Source organism: Hemicordylus capensis, chromosome 4, assembly GCF_027244095.1.
Source record: "Hemicordylus capensis ecotype Gifberg chromosome 4, rHemCap1.1.pri, whole genome shotgun sequence".
In the NCBI taxonomy this organism is placed as follows: Eukaryota; Metazoa; Chordata; class Lepidosauria; order Squamata; family Cordylidae; genus Hemicordylus; species Hemicordylus capensis.
Genome location: NC_069660.1, coordinates 187377555 through 187400538, shown reverse-complemented (window position 1 = coordinate 187400538; position 22984 = coordinate 187377555). Strand labels below are relative to the sequence as shown.

The 22984-nt window shown below is 44.6% G+C and overlaps 1 protein-coding gene across 7 annotated transcripts in view; it reads left to right on the top strand.

Moving 5' to 3' along the window:
- Positions 1-6408: 6408 nt before the first annotated feature.
- LOC128322103 (dynein axonemal heavy chain 5-like) overlaps positions 6409-22984 on the top strand; it is an 83048-nt gene continuing 66472 nt past the window's right edge. For 3 of the 7 annotated variants that reach the window (XM_053242838.1, XM_053242839.1, XM_053242837.1), the window contains exons 1-2: positions 13151-13365; positions 16757-16910. The gene's annotated coding sequence lies outside the window, so the exon portion shown is untranslated. Of the gene's footprint in view, positions 6477-8446; positions 8497-13149; positions 13366-16756; positions 16911-22984 lie in introns of those variants that run through there. The other 4 variants (XM_053242840.1, XM_053242842.1, XM_053242841.1 and 1 more) reach the window with 4 other exon arrangements.

The following is a 22984-nucleotide window of genomic DNA, read 5'->3' as shown; positions in this document are numbered from 1 at the left end:
TTAATCCTGGTGTGAGAACCTGGTGTGAGATGTAAGTGTCATGGAACCTTTAGGGAACAGTGACCATCCTCTCTAATAAAACGCTTGGTGTCCGTCCGTGGACGGACACCAAGCGTGCGTTCGTGCCTGGCCTGTTCTGGGCATGCCCAGAACAGGGCAAGGGAGGCACGAACGGCAGGACCCGGCGGCCATGTTGGGGCCGGGAGAAGGAGAAGTGGCCGCCGCCTACGCCAGGAGGAGAGTGCGGGAGAGGCGGCGGCGCAGCCGTGGCCACGGCCAGAGGTGGCGGTGGCCGCGACGGGGCAACTGGCGGCGGGAGTGCGGGTGAGGCGGCGGCGGGGCCAGAAGCGGCCGCCGCAAATAAAGGAGAGAGGCGCCGGGGGAAGAGGCGGCGGGGAAGCTGGCCGAGGTGGCGGCGGCGGCGGCTCCGCCGAGGCCTGGCGCCGCCAGTAAAGCCGGGCGGGGGGGGGGAACCTTGGGGCCCGATCCCACCATTCCCGTCCCCCCGCCAAATTACTAAGGGCCAAATTGGCCCTGAAAAATGCCGCCGCCGAACCGCCCTCCCAGCTGCCCGATCCCACCATTTGTACAGGAAAGAGGAGCTCGCCAGCAGAGCTCCTCTTTCTGCAAAGGCTCTTCTCAAACTGGCGCTTTGAGCGGAAAGGGCATCCTTTCCGCTCAAAGCGCCAGTTTGAGAAGAGCCTTTGCAGAAAGAGGAGCTCTGCTGGCGAGCTCCTCTTTCCTGTACAAATGGTGGGATCGGGCAGCTGGGAGGTTCAGCGGCGGGGGCCGAAAGCATTACTAGCGCCCGTTTTTCAACGGGCTAAAATTCACTTGTAGTGTAATCAAATTCAGCATACATGCAGGGAGAGAATAGCTAAGGAGGTCTAACACACTTTGAACTTCAGAAGAGGAAACTTCTCTAAAATGAGGAGTTGGGAAATAAAATGGAAAGGAAAAATCAAGAGAGTCACTTGGCTCCAGAATGCATGTAGTTTACTTAAAACCACAGTAACAGAAGCCCAGTTCTATTTTCTTAAAACCACAGTAATAGAAGCCCAGTTCTATTCTATATCAGAATGTATACCACAAAGGAGGAAAGGTACCACCAAGTACCTTGAATCGCATCTGCCATTTTGTTGCCCACTCACACAGTTTTGAAATATCCTTTTGGCTGATTGATTGATTTTTTAAAAAAATAACTGTTTATTCAGTTTTTCACAACATAAGATACACACACGCACACACAAAAAGAAAAAAGAGAAAAAAAGAAAGAAAACACAAACAAAACAAACAACAAAACAACAACAAAACAACAACAACAACAACAACAACAACAAGGGGACTTCCATCTCATCATTAGAACAAGTATCAATACCCAAGTCTTGTCTGTAATTTAATCGTTCTCCCCCTGATAAATCGACGAAAGTCAGCTCTAGGGCATTTTAAAAACATTTTTGTGACCACTCAAAAGCCTGATAGAAATCCATTTTATAATATGTTTTTAGGTAAATAAGAAGAGGGTCCCACTCACTTTTAAATACTTCAAATTTATTTTTTAATAATGCTGTTAGCTTTGCCATTTCTGCCAACTCTAACACTTTAAGTATCCAATCCTCTTTACTCGGGCAATGGATGTCTTTCCATTTGTATACAATTGTCAATCTTGCTGCTGCAGTCAGATACATAAAGAGGATCCAGTATTTCCTAGGCAATGAACTATTATCAATACCTAATAGTATTGTTTCTGGGCTCTTAGGGAAAGTCATTTTAAACACTTTCTTAAGCTCATTGTATATTAAATCCCAATAGCCTTTAGACTTATTACAAGTCCACCATAAATGTATATAGAAACCCTCCTCTTTTTTACACTTCCAACATTTGTTTGACATGTTCTTGTAAATTAAAGCCAACTTCTTAGGAGTTAAATGCCACCTGTACATCATTTTAAGATTATTTTCCTTTAAATTAGAACAGGCAGTGTATTTCATGTCTTCTATCCATAGTTTTCCCCATTTCTCCAAGTCATATTGTAACCAAAATCCTGAGCCCATTTACTGTAATCATTGAAGTTTTCACTACTTCCGTTCTTGAATCTTCCAATAATAACAGATCGTACATCCTAGAAACTAGTTTGTCTTCCTTGTCACACAGCTGTTGTTCAAATTCTGACTTTGATTGATTAAAACCCTTTTTGCAATCTTGCTTGAATAAGGCGCTAATCTGGTGATACTGAAACCAAGAAATATTCCAATCCTGCATAAGATCTAGTTTTTTAAGTTCATATTTTGCACATTGGGGAACAAGCAGTTGTCGATACGTAGGCCATGTCTGTTGGATATTTTTCTGTTTTCTAGATATAACTTCCAGTGGAATACCCAAAGTGGAATTTTTGGTTCTAACACAAGTTTGTTTTTCATCTATACCATATATAAGCTTTTTCTAACATAGTGATTTAAGAAGTCTTTATTTACTTTTACCTTATCATAAAATAGATATCCATGCCAACCATATTTTATATTGAATCATTCCAAATCTAGCAGTCTTGGATTTTTTAATGTAATCCATTCTTTCATCCAGTTTAGGCATATTGCTCCAAAATATAACTTAAAATTCGGTAACGCAAACCCTCCTCTCTTCCTGTTGTCCGTTAGGTTCTTAATATTTATTCTTGATTTTTTACCCTGCCAAATAAAGTTCTTTATGTCTTTATGCCATTGATCAAAAATTGACATTGTATTTATTATTGGTATTGTCTGGAAGAAATATAGCATTTTAGGAAGAACTGTCAGCAATCTGGCCACCCAGAAGGGAAGTCCAGGAAGATAGTCCACAATACAAACTGGGCTGCAGAAACGAAACACGGCTCAGAATAGTTCTTTATATCAGGCTCGGGCTGAAAACGGTTGACACAAGGGTTGACAAATGTTGTCTTCCAGCAGCTAACAGAAAGCTGCTGATGCGCTTTATAGTCCAAGCTGATAACTCTCAGCTGGCAGGGATTCAAGGCTTATCAGCCCTCTGCAAGAGGCGTTTAGTCCTGCTGATAGTTTCCAGCTGTGCTCTCCGCCTTGTGACACGCCGTTGCTGTGGAGTCAGTGGGGGTTGCCTGCACTGCTCATCTTCTAGTCTGTCCATCGCTGTCTCTGCTGCCTCAGACTGCTGTGCCTGCTCTGACTGCTGTGCCTGCTCTAAAACATCAGCCAGACCTTCCTCAGCCATCTTTTGGGAACTGACAACTGGGCTCTGCCCCTTAGGCACCCCTGCATCGGCTGAAAGGCTGTCAGCTTCCCCTACCTCCTCGCTATCTGAGATCGAGGGTGTGACAAGAACATTCATTTTGATAACAGAAATTCTTCCACTTAACGATAGATTCAATCTATTCCATCTACATAAGTCTATCTTTATTTCCTTCCAGATTTTAATATAATTGTTTTGAAACAATAAGGTTGATTGATTGACTAAGTGCTGTCAAGTCGATGTTGACTCGTAGAGACTTCATAGATTCTCTCCAGGATGATCTGTCTTCAACATAGGTGGATTATGGGAAGGGAGGTGGAGGCGGCTGCCTATGGTGGCAAATAGCCCCCAGCGACATTTTTTTGAAATAATGAAATATATTTATATTGTGTTTTTGTGTCTTGAACTCTTGTCACGACGTGGGCGGGACAGGGACGGCAGCAGCAGCCAGCAGGCTGCGATATGTGTTGGTTGTTGTTGGGGCTGGCAGCCAGCAGGGGGCTACTTCTGCAGACTGCAGGCAGGGGCTGGCTGCTGCTGCCAGGGCCTGGGGAAGGAATGATCCTTCCTTGCTATTCTAAAGCAGCAGTGGCAGCTGCCTGAAAGGCAGTGGTGGGTGGGTGTGCGTGTGTCCCCCCCCCCAAGTTCTCACTGCATACATGACATTGCTGGGATGATTAAGGCTCCAAGAATGACTCAGGCAGGCTGGGGGGCGTGGGAGGAGGGGATTGATCACGGTGCCTCAGGGCCCGGAGATCTCCAGCAGCTCCCACTGGACTTCTGCCGTAGAATGCATTGCGCCCCTCCTCTTCCGCTAATCGACTCTCCTTTGCCCTTTCCTCTCCTATCTCTTGGAGGCTCCATGACAGGGAGTGGAAGTCCACTGGCAGCAAAGACCATTGATCTCACACTGCTGTGCCAGGTGCTTCTGCTGGAAGCAGCCTAGGTGTGGGAACCTTCTGAGAGCACACATGGGCGGTTCTCTGAGCCAACAGCCAGAAGTCCCCAAACATAGCCATGCAGAGAGCCTTTCTTTACCTTCCCCGTCTGCCATGTCATCTGGGCTACTTAGCACCACCTTGCTTCAACACCCACCCATGAGGTTTTGGTACACGGCTCCCTCCCTGTGCGTCACACTGTGCTTGAATGACACAGGCTCCCTCATGGAGGAAGAGGAGGAAGGGCAGGCAGTTCTTGCCAGGGTGAAAGAGGCAATGGGAACCCAGAGACAGCGGCTTTTGCAAGAGTGGCCGGCGGAGGGGCAGAAGGAGAAGCAGCAAGCGAGGCTGGCATTTCGTTCACCTACATGGCAGGAAGCGAGCAGCAGAAAGATCTAGACGGCACTGCAGGGCTTCATTGAAGCTGGGGCTTGCGCCCCAACCTGTTTGCAATGCCAGAGCTCAGCCTAACCCTCCCGCCCCATCAACTTCACAACACCTGGACCAATATGAACCAAATCGAGTACAGTTATAGAGACGTGTAGGGACACCTCAATGGCATAGTTTGTGATGATGTAATCCATCCTGATTCAAGATGGTGGATGTGTAAACCTTTGATTTGCAAGTGGGCTACACATAAGGATGCCCCAATGGCGTAGTTTGTAATGATGTCATTCACTCCAGTTCAAGATGGCGGGTGTGTGAACGTTCAAGGCACAAGTGGGCTAACTTGTGGACCGTCTAACCGATTTGAACCAAATTAGGTACAGTTGTAGTGAGTGACACACAGGGACACCTCTATGGCATAGTTTGTGATGATGTCATCCACCCCGATTAACAATGGCAGATGCATAAACATTTGAGGCGCAAGTGGACTAACTTGTGAACTGCCTAACCGATTTGAGCCAAATTTGCTACAGCTGTATGGACACAGAGAGATGCCCCAATGGTGTAGTCTGTGATGATGTCATCCACCCCGATCCAAGATGGCAGACGTGTGAACTTTTGAGGTGCAAGTGCACTAACTTGAGGAATTTCTAACCGATTTGAATCAAATTTGGTACAGTTGTAGTGAGTGATACACAGGGACACCTCAATGGTGTCATTTGTAATGCTGTCATAACCTCAACTGAAGATGGTGGATGCGTGAACATTTGAGGCACAAGAGATCTAACTTGTGGACCTCAATCTGAACCAAATTTAGTCCAGTTGTAGAGATAGTGATACTAGGCAGATTAGTTCTTACTAGAACAACTTGTTAAATTGTTATATTTGAACTTCCCCCCTTTAACTCTGATTTTAATCATCTTGAGTATTTCAGCTTGAAATGAAAATTGAGGGTATAAATCTCCATAATAAATAATCTTACTTCATAGTAATCTCTGTCAACAAGACATTGACATAACCTAATACTTGACTTTTACCCAAAGCTTGGCAGTTTGAATCCCCACTGAAAGCTAAAGAGATATCTGATTGTGTTTGCCTCTCTGTAAATGATCTGGCATGCCAAACCTAAAGGAGCAAAACACAGAATACATATCATTTAGCTTTTGACATAAATTGCCTTTACTGGCAAAACCTGTGAAAAAACCTTGGAAGTTGCTTAAAACTTTCCTAGTCGCATGGTGGTAGCTCACTATTGTGTTATGGACAAATTTAGGATATACAGTATCTCTAAATAAGAAAAATATTGAGCTCAAAATTAGGCACTTAAAGGAAGTCAGCATGTTTACCTTGCTTTCAAAATATGGTTTGTATTGCATTTAGATGATATTTGTTAAAGCTGAGTGAAACCAAGAGTAGTTATTGGCACCATGCTGCTTTGAGCTCATCTGTGGGTTATTCTAGCAGCAGCTCTGGATTTTTTTTTGCTACCCTCCCATCATTTAAATTAGGTATGTCTGGGTGATAAGCAACCTTCATTAGTGCATGCAACAAATGACTTGCAATACTGGGCAGAAACATCAAAGCTTGTTAAACCCACTGGAGCAGGATGAGGATCACCTTCCAGCATTAATTATGTATTCTCTAAAGCAGTGTGATGAGAAGACTTGATAACTGAGGGACTATGATGAAGCTTGGTTTTGAAAGACCACATTATATAAAGTTATATTTCTTTTGGATCTCCCCTCCAAATTCAGTTACTTGGAGAAAAAGCGGCTTTCGTTTCCCCGTTTCTTCTTCGTGTCGGACCCTGCTCTCCTGGAGATTCTAGGCCAGGCTTCAGATTCTCACACAATACAGGCTCACTTGCTGAATGTCTTTGATAACATAAAAACTGTAAAATTCCATGATGAGGTTTGTGAAACTGCAAAATCATTTTTCTGAGAGGAATAACGACTATCCTGAGGTTTTAAATGCTCACCAGTCCCTTAGACTTCCCACCCTAATCTCAGAAAAACTGACTGCGTGAAATCAGCTTGGGACCCAATGCAGCCATTGAGCTTGCTGCTCACAACATTGGACCTCACCCTTGCTGAGCCTAGGGTAGGCAAAGAAGTTGCCTTTTCAGATGGAGTTCATCTGCTGCTGTCTTGCATAGCTCCAAACCATCACTTAGGAAAGTCTGGGAAATGTTAAAGGCCTACATCCAAGATGGGTTGGTGGTGAATGTAAGAAGGTTTCAGGACCCCTGGGAACATATTTTTGGGAGGCACAGATGGCTGCAGTGGGAAAGGGGGGAGGGGGTTGTTGAAACTTGCTCCTCCCCTCTGTGCTAGGATTTGCCTGCCTGCAATGTGTAATTTGGATGTATGCTCACATTTTTATTTTAGTTTTAAACTTTAAAAAGTTTTGAACTTTTGGACCCAACCTCTTCTCATGAGGCTGGAGCAGATCATGACATAAAAGCACACCTTGAAGTGACACATTTGAAAATTAAGCTATTGGGAGTTTAACAATTCTGTGGAATCATAGCTATCTCAGGTAGAAAAAGAGGCTCAGTCTGAGGGACAAACTGTGAATAACTAAAGGCATCATTGTGTTTGTTTTTCTTTAAAGCTGCTATGGGTGCTAACAGTAACTTCCCTCCAGGGATGAATAGTTTGGGGTTTTTTTTAGTCAGGATCATGGTGCATCTAGAGAGGTTTATATGTCCTTTCCTCCACAGTGGTCCTCCAATGGGGGTGCCTTTAAAAAAACATACCAAAATGTTAGGAGCACAATGATGCTTCTAAGGTAACATGCAGTTTGTCCTGAAGCTCTAGGAAAAGATGCTCCATGCCTTTGACAAGATCACTGAAGAAGTTTTTCTACATGCTTTTCATATCCAGCTTTGACATGCAAATGGAATAGCGCACCTAAGACATTATGTTGGAATGTAAGAGGAGTCTAAGATTTGTAGGCTCTCCTGCTTGTCCTGCTGCCCTTGCCTTTTGAAGATGCATGGAACAGGACATAGAACAATTTGGCGTGTGTGGAGAACCCTACATTCCCTACTGCTTTGCTTCCTGCCTCCTGCCCTACAACGAGTTTGGGATGGGCAGGAGGAGGAAGACAGTGTGGTGGTGGCAGGAGCACTGCCCCCTCTGGTGGGTAGCGATGGCTGCCTGCCTGCTTACTATAGGGAATGGCTAGACTGGTGGCCAGAGGTAGGAGGCCAGTGACAGTGGCTAATGACAGAGGAAATATGACTCTGTTGGTCCTTTTGAACCTCTCGGCGGCTTTCGATACTATCGACCATAATATCTTTCTGGAGCATCTGAGGGGGTTGAGAGAGGTACTGCTATGCAGTGGTTCCACTCCGACCTCTTGGGCATATTCCAGATGGTGTCCCTCGGGGACTATCATTCTTCAAAATCTGAACTTTGGTATGGGCTCCATATTGCCTCCTGTGTTGTTTAACATCTACATGAAACCGCTGGGAGAGATCATCAGGAGATTTGGTGCAGGGTGTTATCAGTATGTTGATGACACTCTCAAATCTTTTTCTCCATGTCAACATCATCAGGAGAAGGCATAACCTCCTTAAATGCCTGCCTGGAGGCAGTGATGGGCTGGGTGAGAGATAAACAGACTGAATCCAGATAAGATGGAGGTACTTACCGACTTGACGGCACACTTTACTTTACTTATTGTGCAGCATCGGAACTCAGGAGATGGTTTTGATCTGCCTGTTCTGGATGGGGTCAGGGCCGGATTACGCTAGTGCGGGGCCTGTAGCATATGTTATGAAGGGGCCCCAAATTTTAAAAATGCACATAAATATAGAAACATAAATTATTTATTTGCATAGTAAAGTGATTCAATTTTTTTCATTTGCTATACAGCCAGATAATACAACAAATGTCTGACACTTCAGCAATACTATTACTTACATGTAGGTATCAATTTCAAATGTCAAAAGTAAGAAAACTACAATTTAAACGTTCCATTTTCTAGATTTAGCATGAGCAAATTTGTTGATGATGCCAGAAATGTCTATTTCACGCAGAAGTTCATGTTCAATGCTCATTAGAGTGAGATTGTTCAATCTGTTTTGGCCCATGGTGCTCCTTAGTTCATTTTTAACCCTTTTCAATTTTGAAAATGAGCGTTCTCCACTGCAGTTGGAAAAATAGATGCGCAAGGCATTTTCTACATTTGGAAAACAAGACTCCAAGGAATTGTCAGTTATCAGACAGTACAACTGTAACTCTACAAGGTCTTGTTTGGCGCCAATATGAGAAGCAAGATCAGTTTTCAGTAGTTCAGTAAACTGCACAAATTCTTCACCAAGACTTTCTTCCAGATCTTCTGGATATGATTTGATAAGATTTGATGACCTCTTTACAATCTCTTCAGGTGTAAACGACTGTAACTGATGAAGGAATCCAAATACACCATTCACCTTTTGATAAGCTTTCTGGCGTTTTGACAGGGCAGAAAGCAAGCTGTCAATAATGGCAAGAAATGTCCAGCTTTTAAACTTCTGAGAAGGCGTTTGAGATTCAACAAGTGGATCAAGAGTGCTGGAAGCACTGAAATAATCATATGCACGATTTCACTTGTGTTCTCTTCGAGTTTGTTCCTGATAATCTTCACACTTGGTCAGATCCTTGGCTTTTTGCTCAATGTCTGAAAAAGTAGACCACATAGCTGGAATATATCCATGCAAGGATTCATAGAGTGCACAAGCTGTGTTCAAGTCTTGGCCAGAAGACTGCAAAGAAGCACTGGTCATTTGACAACGCTGTAATACTTGATCCCACAATATGACCATTATTCCTGTTTCCAACTTCATCATGGTTGAAAGTAGTCCACGAGCCTGTTGTTGACACTCTGCCTTCTGATCATTGTTATTTGAAATGTCATCCAAGACTTGTTTTATTGCAGAAAAGCTGTGCAAAAGTGCTTTTGTTGCATCTGCACGAGCTGACCACCTGGTATCTGACAATCTTTTCACAATGGGCAAATGAGCACCACAATCAGATAATGCAGCAGAAAGGAGATTCCACCGATAAGTAGAAGCTGAAAAAAATGTGTACAGGTTTTCTACAAATTGAAAGAAAATTAATGCTTCTTGACAACATTCAGCAGTACATTTTCCAACCAAATTTAGTGAATGTGCAAAACATGGAATGTAATCTGCAAACTCATTCAGCTCTTTAATTCGTGCTTGCAAGCCACTATACTTGCCACTCATGTTGCTGGCATTGTCATAACTTTGGCCACAGCAGTCTTTTATATCAATGTCATTTTCCTTTAAAAAGTTGAGTAAACTTTGATTGAGCTGTTCAGCACTATGACCTTCCATATCCAAGAATTTCACAAATCTTTCAACAGGTCCAGACTGCAAAACGTAACGCACAGTTAAAGTCAGCTGGTCCACATTAGATATATCTGGAGTGGAATCCAATGAAATAGAATAATACTTGTATTTCTTCACTTCAGCAGTAATGTGATCCAGTATGTTGGATCCAATCAGATCAATGAATTCCTCACATGTTGTTTTAGATAGGTATGATTTATGTCCCCTTCCTTTGTTTGCATGAGTATTTATATGCTCTGCCAGAAAAGGGTCAAACTTGACTATTAATTCTAACAACCCCAAGTCATTTCCATTATGAGGAGAGCCAACAGTTTCATCACTACCACGAAATGGAAGGCCTCGTTCTGCCAAATACTTCACAACTTCAATTATACGCTCTAGAAGTGTGCGCCAATACTTTTGTTCATTCTCAATTTCTTTCACAAGTTGGGAATTGACACATCTAGCTGTGTTTTTGCGCATCGACAATGAAATTAAAGCTTGTCTATGTGAGGAACTTTCTTCATGTCGACGTAATAGATTGTTTGCAGTTTTCCAATCATTAAACCCCTCTTCACTAAACTTTGATGAACATCCTGAAGTCATAATCTTGCATGGGAAACAGAATAGGCTTCCTTTGCTTTCTGAATAGCATAACCACTTTCTTGCATGTTGCTTGTTTGTAGGTTTAAACATATGTGAAATAAGACTTCTGACAGTGCCGAGGTTTCTTTTCATTGTCATACAGTCGCATGGATGAAGAGAAGTCACTATCAGCATGTTGACATTCATCACTCCCCTTGGCTATCCAATATTCACGATCACAATCATCTAGATTCTTTGGCCATGCACCAATATCATCAGAGTACTTGTTCTTTTCAATTGTTCTTTCACATTCAGTGGATGCTGGCTGTTGCTGTATCATGCCTTCTGCTGCACTAGTACTAGCTCCTATATTTCCAGCTTCAGCCATTATAGCTCCATCACCATCTCCAGGAACATCAAAATATTTGGTCAATTTACGGGTTTTTGATATCACAAGTTGGTCTCTTCTTTCTTTTTCTTCCTTTGCTTTACGTTTTGCACTTCCAGAAGCATAATGACATCCAATATCTCTGGATCTATTGCTCATTGCTATCTGCAATGGGGAAAATATTATACAGTATGTATAATATACAATACAAAACATGCAGCAGTCGTAGTCTGGAGCCTGATATACAAATGCAAAATATTATCTTTTGGATTTGTATATCAGGCTCCAGACTATGACTGCTGCATGTTTACACAGACAGGCGCTGTTCACGCACAGACTGACAGAGAGTATGTATGGCTGAAAGTATATCATTTTTAGACACTGCCCCATCATTGGATACAATTGTTAGCATTATTTATGCCATTTAGTAGGGAGTAACTGGCCCTCTCCACCCCCAGCACAGCATCCCTCCAGTGACTGTTGCTGCCTGCTGGTGTCTGTCTTATGTTACTTTTTAGATTGTGAGCCCAAGTTGGGGACAGGGTTCCATCCATCTTATTTGTTTGTTTCTCTGTGTAAACTGCCCTGAACCTTTTTTGGAAGGGCAGTATAGAAAGTGAATAAATAATAATAAAAAATTTAACTCCAGCACACATTGGGTTCATCTGGATTGGGCAAGTTTCTTTCCACCCCCTCGCCTCAATGTTTTATAAGAATGCATTTTGAGAGAGAGAGAGAGAGAAGGGGGAAAGACCAATATTATAAGCAAGCACTCTGCATTTCTGCCCCTTGATCTTCCCTAGTGCCCCCACCAACCACCCCATGCCCCCACCACTCAGCCAGCCAAGTCAACCAACTTTGCAAAACATCCCCCACCCTTTTATGTTCAATCTGCAGTTGTGCAGAGACAGCCATGGCAGGAGCTGGAGGGCTGAGAGTCTCTTTCCCCGGACCCACTCCAAACACATACCTGACCTGCCCAGCCAGCACACACCCCCACGGAGCAGCTCTGTGATGATCACAAGTAAGCACGCGGTGCGTGCGATTCAGCGTGCATTGCTGAATAGAGGGGGGAGGAGTGATTTTACCAATGCCGTGCAGGCGGCGCCTCAAGCATGAGGAGAGGGAGCGCGCGCGCGCCGAGGCTGCCTGCAACTCAGCCAGCCCCAGCCACGATAAGCAAGCACATGGGCGAAGAGGGAAGGCAGGCTGCAGTGCAGGCAGGCAGCCAGCTAATTAGAATCACTTAGAGAGGGACTGGGAGTGGGACTGGACTAGAGGAGACGAGACAGCCTAGAGACGAGAATAGAGGGCGAGGTGGGGAGCAGAGGCAGCAGGAACGCTGCGTTTTGTCTCCGGCAGTCTGTGCGAGGCGTTTGAATTCTTTTGAGTTCTGCTTTCGTTTTCGTGCTTGGGAATGGGACATTTCCTGGAAAGGCACGAATGGGAGCGGCCAGCTCTGTCTACTGCAGCTCTCACACAGGGAGCCGAAGAAGATAGATGGCTCTTCTCTCCGTAAGGATATCCCGGTCAAACTAGATCTGTATTGTTAGTGATGGACTTGATTTTCAATTGCCACAGATGAGTAGTCTTTCTTGGGTTGCTTATCTTGTCAGGAGGAATCCCATCCTCAGTCAATAGAAAACGTAGCTGCAGAGTCGGGGCATGTTTTGTGTGGCCCTGACAGTGAAACGGAACCTGAGGAGGGAGCGCATGCGCGCCGGGAAGGCTGGCAGCCAATTAGAATTATAGAGAATAGAGATAAGGTCAGGTGGCTGACGCTAGGACGCTCGCCTCGCAGCCAACTCAGGAGGGACTCTCCTCCTCACTGCCTGCTGGCAGCCGCCGCTGCTGATTCTTCTAGTCATTTCCATCTTCCGTGAGTCCCGTCCCGACAGGAGATTAGAATGGGCTATATGGGCAGCAGCAGGCAATGCAATGCAATGCAGTGAGGAGACTGACAGTCAACAGAACGGAAAGAAGGGGCAGGCAGGCAGAACGTGCGGGGCCTTTGAAAGCGCGGGGCCCGTAGCAAATGCTACATTTGCTACTTCGTTAATCTGGCCCTGAGAAGAACCCAAGGAGACCACCTTTATATCATGAGAGCTCTGTATCAGACCTCCACCCAGGGCAATCCATCCCTGCTGATACTTCAGGGAAAGAGAATGAAGATGCCCCCTACATAGCAGGCCTCCTCCCAAATGCAGGATCAGCAATGAGATTAGACCTTTAGCCTCCAGGGTGCTTTTCTGCTTGCCTTGCCCTCCAGCTCTGGCCTAGGATCCGAGCGGCCTGCAAACTGCAGAGAGCTCTAATTCTCTCCCCGCCTCTCAGCTGATTGGCAGGTGGGCGGGGCTTCCAGAGAGGCCTCCGTGTAGGCCTCCCTGAAGCCTGAACTTGGCATTCCCCCGCAAGCCAGGAAGGAGTCAGGAAGAGTTCTCTGCAGCAGACTCTCTGCCCAGACCATCCAACACAGCTTTTGCAAGGTAGACTGTGAATTCCTTTTTGTGGTTACCCCCCCCACAACCCAGGTATATAGGGATCTGCTTGCCATAGGGCTTTGATGGGGGGGGGAGGGGAGAGACTGAGAAGTCTCTGAATATTTAATTTAAAAGAGATTGAAAAATTTCTGGCTTTAAATTTCTGGCTTTTTACTATCTAAAAAGGCCTGTTGCTTGTTTCATGGCAGAAAATTACAAAAACTTCTGGAACAAACAATATTATATTCTTTCATTCATTCATTCATGTATAAATGCACTTATGTTCAAGTTGTTTTGCACCCCAGAAGGTCTGAGTGAGAACTGTGAAGCATGTGTTGTGCTTTTATCTTATTTTATTTTTCTTGTGTGTGAACTGCTCTCCAATAACTCACAGGACTTCAGGTTAAATCTGGCCAACATGTGAATGCAGCACCTCCATTCCAGAGGAGATGTGTGTTAAAGGGCTTTAAAAGCCTCGTGTGAAAAACCTCCTGGAATCAAACTTTACTGAATTTGTTCAAGAATTCTGAGAAAACAAACATAGGCTCACCCTGCATGGTTGAAAGTTTCCTTTGCTAATCTGCAGCGAGGGGGCCATTTTAATAATTAGTGTTTCTAGTGTGTTCTAGGCATTAAAAGTAGCACAAATATATAGTACTCAATGTATATCACTATATATTGTGAAGTGTTAGTGTGTGTATTCAGCGAAATGTATTTTCAGGCAGATTACTTATTTTGAAATATGAGACTTAAATCCTTGGGGGCCTGGGGTGTGTGGAGGCCCGGGACTTTGAGGGGCTGGGGGCCCATTTTAAAATCTCATCTTGGCCCATTCCAACCTTGCTATTCCCCTGGCAGTCACGACACATGGGTTTCTGCACAACACCTGCACAGAAGAAACTTCCATGTAGAAAGTGTGTCTCTTGTAAACTGACCTTGAATTTTCCATCCATGACTGGGATATCTGAGAGTTAGAGTCAATGATAAAAGAACAGCACACTGCTTGTGACAGGAAGGGGCAAATTACAATGATTTCTTAGTCTGGCAGGGGCTGGTTTTGGCCCTGGCAGAACTTGGCTGTCTGCTCCTGTTGCAAATGCCTCTGTCTAGTGTGGCAAACTAATGTATCCTCCTCCCTCCTGGTGTCAAAGTAAACACTAGTTTGGTGAATGCACATATACCCCATCATGAGCCAACAGTCATCACAAGACAAAGGCTGGCAGGAATCATTCACTGGTTTATAGATCCGCCCACCCCCCCCAACTTCTTCTTCCCCTATTTTGCTAGTGGCTATTTGGGCAGGTGATCCTCTAGGTCCAGTACAAAGTCATGTTTTTTAAAAAGATGAGAGGAAACAGAGAAAATGACACTTGGAATCCTCACATAACTCCTGACTGTTGATCTAAGTCTTTTACAGAGATGGCTCGTGTTTTCAGGTTTTGATCAACAACCATGCCTAGATGGTACAGTGTTCCTTTTTACAGGGATTTCCAGATATTGTTGACTACTAGTCCCATCATTCCTGCTTGGACAAGGGTGCAATTTCAGTGCTTGCCCTAGGCACTATTTTCCCTAGATACACCTCTGGTGAAACCAATATATCGGTGCTCTGTAAAAAAAAGTATTACGATACAATAAGAGAGTAAAGGGGATTCTTCATTTTGGTACCAGGCAGGCTATATTTAGGCAAAAATCCACACTCCTTGTGAACTCCAAAAGCCAGAGTTTTTTATGCTGGAACATAGAAAAGGCGACATGCATTTGAATTGCTTGTTTGTAGCATTTTCTGTTTCTCTTGGGTAACTGGGACAATCAGGTGCCAAAATGTCCTGTTTTATATCAGGGCATGAAGCGCATAATTAAGTGGCAGTCACCACAGTGGGTCTCTGACAGTAGTTATTCACTGAATTGGAGCCTAAAATGACTCTGAAGTACTCTAATATATTTTAAATGATGAAACTAGATGTATGCAAGTGTCTTCTTTCTACTAAGAAGTATTCAGTGACTTATAATAGTAGAACTGTTAAAACCAATAACCATAGTACAATTGTATGTCTTAAAAATATTCCTTTATAAAATATTTAAAATCCAGTAAAATTTTAGTTGGTGTCCATTGCCTATAATATGGGTAAATTTCCGGAATAAAAATAGTCTACATGCATATTCATGTTGTATAGTCTTGTTTAGACTCTTACCAATTTGAACTGGAAGATTGCATATTTGAGTTCAGGGAATCCCAACTTACAAATGGGTTGTGTTTCAAAAGTTCATTTGTAAGTTTGTTTGTTTGGTTGGTTGATTTTTTAAATTTGTAGACCGCCCCCAACGTCTGTCTCTGGACAGTTTACAACAACATAAAACAGATTAAAAATGAAATCCTTAAAACAGTTGGATGTTCCTAACTTGTAACTCATATAATTCCTGTGAGAGATGGCTCACTTGTATGTGCGGACTAGCATTTGTAAGTCGGGGACTTCATTAATTTAATGTGGTACAGTGCTTTGTCTGTAAATATGGGTAATTTGTAAGTCCAGTGTTTGTAAGTCGGGGAGTACCTGTACTTGATGTGCACACACCTTTGTGCACAAAAGAGAGCATTCTAACTGAAGTGTAAAGTAGTACATGATTATTTCAAATGTGTAATACAGCCTGGGTTAAAGCAGATCATCATCAGAGACCAGAAGACCTCTCATGTGTCATTTTCAATGGTGTAAGAAATTCTGTAGTGGCCCATGTTCAAGACTTCATAAACAATGCCCCCCCCCTTTAGGAGAGAAATTGGGGGGGACCCCACTGCTGCTCACCTGCTCTTTGCCATCCTTACAAAGCCCTCTGCTCTTTGCCATTCTTACAAAGTGTGGGGCAGTAGCACCCTTGACACTGATCCCTCTCTTGCCAGCTTGACTGGACTTCCAGAAGACAAACTGGAATGAAGTTCCCTTTATGCACTGTCAGGCAGGCAAACCATGGAAGCAGTCATCCTGTTATTGTGAAGGAAGCTTGCCAGGTACTTTGTGAAGGACGCTTACCAGGTATTTCTTCACAAAAAACAGGTATTAATCCCCCTCCCCCCCCCGCAAAAGCCAAATGTAAATATTTGTTTTATTTATTTAAAAACATTTCTGAGAAGGGTGAAGTCTGAAACATGCAAATTGGATTTTTAATTTTTTTATTTATTTTGCACCTGTGAACCATTTCCCCCCTCATCTTTTGCTTCTTTTGTATAGCCATTACTGATTTCCCATTTACCGTGATTAGAAGTGGTTGGCTAAGTCACCATCCTGGACCTATGAAGGAATGGATAAAAGTATTAGGGTATTGTGTGTTTGTGTGTGAACTTGTCAACAAGCTTTGTGGATGAAATGATAAATAGCGTTGTTGTTGATGCTCATGACAGGTTGAAGACACTGGCTTGATTAATCACCCACCATGGACACTGAAAGTTATTCAGCTGTTTGAAACACAGAGAGTGAGGCATGGCATGATGGCTCTAGGTCCTAGTGGGGCAGGAAAAACAACGTGCATCCACACCCTTATGAAAGCTATGACAGGTATGAAAAAACCTTTTCACAGGGTTAATAAAATGGTACATTTTGTTAGGAAGGAACAATGTTAAAGGTCAGCATTGAGATGATGTTTTTGGCGTAATGCTGTCCAAATGGTCTAATCTTGCCCATTTCATAGGCATTTGGAATTTTGTGGTGACTTGCTGCTGAAATTGGGGTTTCTTTGAAGAATTATGGTGTTACTCTAGGCATTGTGTCAGAAGATGTCAGAACTCCATTATTATGACAGCAGCAGGATCTAAACCAATCAACGTTACTAAGGTTGCAAGAGTAACTAGGGAATGTATGGGAAGGATAACAATAACTACAGTAGGTGACAGGCAGAAATATTAGAATGCATACAAATTCTTTTGTTGGATCAATTCCAGTTACTTTTAAGAAATGACAAATTTCCAAGGTAATAGAAGTTGCACCCTTGGTATGCTCTGAGAATGTTAAATGAAATGGTGCATTGAATCCTATCCAAATGACTAGCTAGGTTGGTTGGGTTCGAATGCATGTTAGAGACTCAGAACAAGGATGGTAGGTTGTGTCAGAGGACTGGCTGGCAATGTATTGTTGCTGCACAATTTCCCCCCAGCCTCAGAGGCGTATCTAGGGAAAATAGCACCTGTAAAAAGGAACACTGTACCATCTAGGCATGGTTGTTGATCAAAACCTGAAAACATGAGCCATCTCTGTAAAAGACTTAGATCAACAGTCAGGAGTTATGTGAGGATTCCAAGTGTCATTTTCTCTGTCTCATCTCATCTTTTTAAAAAACATGACTTTGTCCTGGACCTAGAGGATCACCTGCCCAAATAGCCACTAGCAAAATAGGGGAAGAAGAAGTTGGGGGGTGGGTGGGCGGATCTATAAACCAGTGAATGATTCCTGCCAGCCTTTGTCTTGTGATGACTGTTGGCTCATGATGGGGTATATGTGCATTCACCAAACTAGTGTTTACTTTGACACCAGGAGGGAGGAGGATACATTAGTTTGCCACACTAGACAGAGGAATTTGCAACAGGAGCAGACAGCCAAGTTCTGCCAGGGCCAAAACCAGCCCCTGCCAGACTAAGAAATCATTGTAATTTGCCCCTTCCTGTCACAAGCAGTGTGCTGTTCTTTTATCATTGACTCTAACTCTCAGATATCCCAGTCATGGATGGAAATTTCAGGGTCAATTTACAAGAGACACATTTTCTACATGGAAGTTTCTTCTGTGCAGGTGTTGTGCAGAAACCCATGTGTAGTGACCGCTGGGTGTATAGCAAGGTTGGTATGGGCCCAGAGACAAGATTTTAAAATGGGCCCCCAGCCCCTCAAAGTCCAGGGCCTCCACACAACCCAGGCCACCAAGGATTTAAGTCTCATATTTCAAAATAAGTATGCTGCCTGGAAATACATTTCACTGAATACACACACGCACACTTCACAATATATAGCGATATACATTATTTGTGCTACTTTTAATGCCTAGAACACACTAGAAACACTAATTATTAAAATGGGCCCCTCGCTGCAGATTAGCAAAGGAAACTTTCAACCATGCAGGGTGAGCCTATGTTTGTTTTCTCAGAATTCTTGAACAAATTCAGTAAAGTTTGATTCCAGGAGGTTTTTCACATGGAGCATTCCTCTGGAATGGAGGTGCTGCATTCACATGTTGGCTAGATTTACCCTGAAGTCCCTGCGTGTTATTAGGGAGCAGTTCACACACAAGAAAAATAAAATAAAATAAAATCACAACACGTGCTTCACATTTCTCACTCAGACCTTCTGGGTTGCAAAACAACTTGAACATAAGTGCATTTATAAATGAATGAATGAATGAATAAATAAATATAATATTGTTCACTTCCAGAAGTTTTTGTAATTTTCTGCCATGAAACAAGCCACTTATAGGCCTTTTAAGAAAGGTTTTGTTTTTAAAGCCAGCACATTTTTCAATCTGTTTTAAATTAAATATCCAGAGACTTCTCAGTCTCCCCCCGCCCCAATATCAAAGCCCTGTGGCAAGCAGATCCCTATATATCTGGGGGGGGGGGGTAACCACAAAAAGGAATTCACAGTCTACCTTGCAAAAGCTGTGCTGGATGGGCAGAGGGTCTGCTGCTGCTGCTGCAGAGAACTCGGCCCGCCTTCTTCTTCCTGGCTTCCTTGGGGCCTGCGGAGTTCAGGCTTCTGGGAGGCCTACATGGTGGCCTCTCTGGAAGGCCCGCCCACCCGCTGATCAGCTGAGAGGCGGGGAGAGAAGAGCTCTGCAGTTTGCAGGCCTCAGATCCTCGGCCGATCCTAGGCCGGAGCCGGAGGGCAAGGCAAGCAGGATGGCAAGTAGCTGAGGGGCCCTGGGCCTGGGCAGGTGGGCAGTGGGGTGGGGGTGGCAGGAACTGGTGTGGCCCCCCCCCCAGTTCCGCCCATGCCCAGCCTCCTCTGTGGATAGCTGGGGTGATCAGTAAAAATATGTGTAATGCTAATTGCTGGGAAAGTTGTTTTTTTCTTCAATTCATCTCCCCTTCCCCAAAGGAGAATTTGGTCTATAAACATAGTTTGTGAGAAAAGCCAGCAAGATAAAAAGAGAAAATGGGGTGGTAGTGGAAATCAGGAGAGCAGTCTAAAATGTAACTAGCAGTATAGGAAACACCCACCTCAGCGTCAGTGCCTGGAGGATTTTTTCTTCCCCTCTTGACTCCCTTCCATTTGAACATATATGCACATAGACTTTCAGAACATCTCAGCATAGTCGCAATTTAGACATCTTTTTTTTAGTGACTTGTCTGAATTTATCTCTTTTCTTTGTGGTCACTTGAATGTCTTCTACACTTCTGCCCTCTTTCTCCTGCTTTTCTCCTCCTGTGGTCATTGTCCACTAGCCATGGAGAAGAGCAGCCCATTATTTGAGTCTCCCTTAGGCTGTGGCGACCTTGCTGCTGACTTAATAACGACTGGGCTTGAACTACCAGTTCATCATCGTGGTCTCTGTTGTTCACACTGTGATGGGCTTCATGCATGCATAGAAGACCATTCGGAAGCTCTCTTCAGTTCTAGCTTTTTGGCAGGAGCTCCTCCCCCTCTGGTGACATCATGCCCTCCTTCCCTCAGTTTGTCATTGTCCGCTGCTGCATTTGCAGCTCTGGCTCGAGGTTCCTTCCATTACTGATCCTCGTTACTCCCTGTGAGAAATTCCTTCTCTTATTACTATTTTCAAGTTTATTCTAGCTTGCCTATCTATTGTAGTTCCTTCCAACCTTTCCTGTTTTGCCTATTTCCTTTTTGTAGCTGCCCCCCCCCACCATAAAAAAGGGAGACTTTTATATTCTCATATGGTTTGCTTCCCTTTCCTCTGCTTGCCTCTTTCCCTAAGAAAACGTATTTGTTGGTTGGTGTATGGAGAAGAAAATAAAATAAAAAGTTACTTTCAAACGTTGCTCTGGTTGTTGGACAAAGCTGCCATCTACTAATGGCCATTTCTGTTGCCTTGTTTGCCTGGGAGAAGGACATGGGGTTGACTCCTGCACTTTTAGCCTCCAGTTTGGAAAACAGGCGTGAAAAAAACTGCGCTCAACACCTCATAGCTATTTTGTGGGAATGAGCATTGTCTGCTTTGCAGCAACCTTTCAGTATAGTTGCCTCGGCCCTGGGTATAGCAGCGCCTCAGTTTGGACCCATCCTCTACTGCTTTGGCCCCTGGAGATGGCACTGAAAAGCCACAAATCCCTCAAGCCAGACCCATTGGCTTCCTCTTCCTCGACCGCCTCCACCTCCATACCGAAGATTCAACCACCTTTGATTGCAAAGTGCAAGGCGTTTTCTGTCTTGGCGCTCAAAAAGAAGAAGAAAAGAACACCAAACTCCTAGCACAAGATGCACCGCTGACATCTTCAGTGTCACAGATGTTTCTGCTGATCCCCAAAACATCCGACTGCTCCCCCCCGTGACTCCACCGCTACAGGCGGAAACTTTGCAGGAAGCAGCGGGCTCCTTAACACCACTCCACCCTGAAATGCCAACTCCTCACGGCCAGGTGTCCATCACAGTACTGAGACCGGCAGCTGTATCTTCAGTACCGAAGCCTAGACTCCTGATGGCCTCTCCCCCTTGGCAGGATGAGAGAGACAACCCGGATATCCAAGAGGGTTATTATGAGAGCCCCTTCTACTATGAAGAGTACCCTGCCCACAGATGTCGTCTTCCCCATGAGTATGCCTGGGAGCACTGGGAAGACTACAGCTCCTATCCATGTGTTAGGTGCCCCCGCCCTCCTCTCGATACCATCGAGACAGAAGTGAGAGCTATTCAAGGTCCCCTGCTCATCCATGGTACTGACGGTGAGATTGGTCTCCGCAAAGACTTCCAACGAGCATCACTCTTGGTACCGTTCCTTCTCCAGGACCCAGGCGCAACGTTCCAGGTCCAAGACTCCTGAGGATAGGAGAGCTGTGGAACAACGCCCATGCCACTCTACTCCAACTGACCACCAGAAGATTGCAGTGCCCCAGGACCCTGCACTACCTCTTATCACCCTATCCTAACTGGTGATGCCTCAGGTGCAGGAGGAACCCCCCAAAATGGACTGCCCAGAGGAGTCTCCTGGGGAAGATTTGGAGGGCTCTGAATTCTTGGACCACACGTCCCATTTGGACGCCTTTGGAGATGCCAAGCCAGACTCTCCATCTGAAGATTTTCCATCCCACATGGAACGGGTGCAACATATGGCGACTTTGCTAGGGCTTCAGGCAACTCTGAAACCTCCGGATGACCCTATATTTGGCATCATTTAGTCCTCGACCAATGCACCGGTGGCACTGCCGATTTTTAAACCTGTACCAGACATAGCGCACAGTTATTGGCTCAAGCCCTCCTCCACGCAGCCTAAATCAAAGTGAATTGAAGCCCTGTATAGGGTCTAACTGGATAATTGTGGCTTCCTCTAGAAACATCCGATACCAAACTCAATCATGGTGGAAATGGCACAGACAAGGTCCAGGAATAGGGCTCTAATGGCGCTGATTGACAAGGCAGAAAGTTGGCCTCTATTGGTAGGCACCAATACTCCACCTCAACTCTCCAACTAAAGCTAGTCAACTACCAAGCCTGCATGGGCAGATATAACCACTTTCTGTGGGACAAAATGACCCAATTTCTGGATCAGTTATCCCAGGATCAGAGAGACCTGGCCAACACCATACGAAAGGAAGGGCTAAGCCTTGGAAAACAACAAGTACATTCTTATCGCCAGCAGGTGGATTGTGCTGCCCATGTCATGGCATCCTCTATTGGGCTGCACCATCATGCCTGGCTCTGTTCTTTGGGGCTTACATTCGAAGCACGCACTTGCATAGAGGACCTCCCATTCGAAGGGGAAGCCCTGTTTGGGACCAAGATTGATGACACCATGGAGTGGCTTCATAAACTGCACAGCACTGCCCAGTCTAAGAGTTATTCATCCTCTTCTCAACTAAGACCCTACAGATCAAGCAAGTGGGGTCTCCCACAGCACTCATGACTTAATCCCTCAACTCCGGCATCCTCTTATGAATCTACTTTTTGGTCCAGTCACCAAGGGTCCTTTCACAAGCCTGGGTCTTACTCCTCTCTGAAGCCTCAACAACAAAGGTCTAAGCAGTCCACTTTAACAAGTGACAGTGGCTCCCTGATACGCACTTGTACAACTCACCTCCGGCCCTTCTTGGAAACTTGGGGCTCTCTGACAAACTATCAGTGGGTCTTAACCATCATTATGATTGGATACATAATAGAATTCATTCAAAGACCTTCTCCCCACCCAGGTCTCTGTACCCTAATGATACCACAACTCCTGCAGATGATAGAAGCATTACTACAGAGGGATGCAATAGAGTCAGACCACCCACGCAGGGGCTTTTACTCCCTTCTTTGAAGTCCCAAAGCTGGATTGGGGCCTACATCTCATCTTAGATCTCTGGGACCGGAACTGCTTCATGAAGTACACCAGATTCCTCTTGGGTGACCATCCCAGAAATAGTGCTCCTCTTGTCTCCAGGTGTGTGGTTTGCAGCCATTGACCTAAAAGACACCTTTTACTACATAACCATCTG